We start from the raw sequence: 1,501 nt of genomic DNA, 5'->3' as shown, positions 1-1,501 counted from the left end.
AGGCTGAGTCCCTCCGGAAAGGCTGGTGGAGCCCCGCGGCGGGAGGCTGAGTCCCGCTATGAAGGCTGCCGGAGACCCGCCGCCCTCGCCAGGAGGCTCAATCCCACAGGGCAGGCTGGTGGAGCCCCGCGCTCGGAGGCTCAAACGGCTGTGTTGGCTGGTGGAGCAACGCGCCCTGAGGCCGAGGCCCGCTGGGACGACTGGTCGACCCCCGTGGCCCGCTACCGCAAGCTGAGTCCCACCGTGCAGCTGGTCGAACCCACAGACCCCGTGCACGGGGGCTGAGTCCCGCCGGGCCTGCCGGTCGAGCCCCGCGTCCAGCAGCGTCCGCGTTCGGCGTCGGTGGAGCGTCGTCCGATCGCCCGACACGGCCTGCCTCGGTCGGCAGCTCCGGAACGGCCAGGTGCCAACCACCTCAGGCGTTCCCCCACCACCGACCAGGGCCGTCGTTCGGTCTGTCCGTCCGTCACCGCGGGCGCCCGCGCGTGCTGGTCGACCCGTGCAGGCGGCCATACCGCCCTAGTAGCCCTGCAGGTGCAACCTCGGGCCCAGAGGCCGGGCACCGACACGCCGCCGCCACCCGCACGATCCCGCAAGCACCGCCGGCCTGCTGGAAGTCCAGCGCGCGCGACGTGGCCAAATCGCGTCCGTCGTGGCTCCGGAAGGAACGAACGATATACAAACGGCCGCCAGGTGGCGCCCGACAACCGTCGCGCGCGTCAGCGGGACCGAGCCGGATCACCGGGCGGCCGGGGCGACCCGCCGCCCGCCCGTAGGGCCGATCCCGTCCCGGCACACCACGTCCGCCTCGGAGCTCCCGGCCTCGACGGCGCGACCGCGGCAGCGGTAGGGGCACTGGGAAAGAAGACCTTGGGCTCTCGGGCCACTGTTGCCGGGTGCCTGGCACGTGACAGAATTTCCCCTGAGTCGCCGGCGGGCGGGCGCGACAGTACCACACCGAGCTTCCACCCCCACGACCGTCTCCACCCCAATACCCTCGAAGCCGCCGCCGCCGCCTACAGAACGCAAACCCCTGAGGCATCGGGAAGGGGCGGAAAGCGCCGCGGCGATGGCACTGGACCCGCGCCCCGGTCTTGGCGCGCGCTGGGGTCCGGGCACGCTTCGGGCCTAAGTCACGCCGGGCCAGATGGTCGACCCCCGCAGCCAAGCGCCCGCAGACTTAGTACCGCCGAGCTGACTGAGCCCCGCAGCCCAGCGTCCGGAGGCTGTTTCCCGCCTGGCCGTCTGGCCGAACCCCGTGGCCCGCGCCTGGACGATGAGTCCCGCAGGGCAGTCTGGTCGAAACCACAGACCCCGAGCCCGGAGGCAGAGTCGCGCCGGGCCACCTGGTCCACCGCTGTGGCCCCCGTGCACGGAGGCTCAGTCCCGCTGTGCAGCATGGTGGAGCCCCGTGGCCTGCTCCAGGAGGTTCAGACCGGCCGGGCAGGCTGGTGGAGCGCCGCGCCGGGAGGCTGAGTCCCGTTATGAAGGCTGCTGAGAC

Source organism: Desmodus rotundus, unplaced genomic scaffold (genome assembly GCF_022682495.2).
Source record: "Desmodus rotundus isolate HL8 unplaced genomic scaffold, HLdesRot8A.1 manual_scaffold_252, whole genome shotgun sequence".
NCBI lineage: Eukaryota > Metazoa > Chordata > Mammalia > Chiroptera > Phyllostomidae > Desmodus > Desmodus rotundus.
This window is presented reverse-complemented; position numbering follows the sequence as displayed.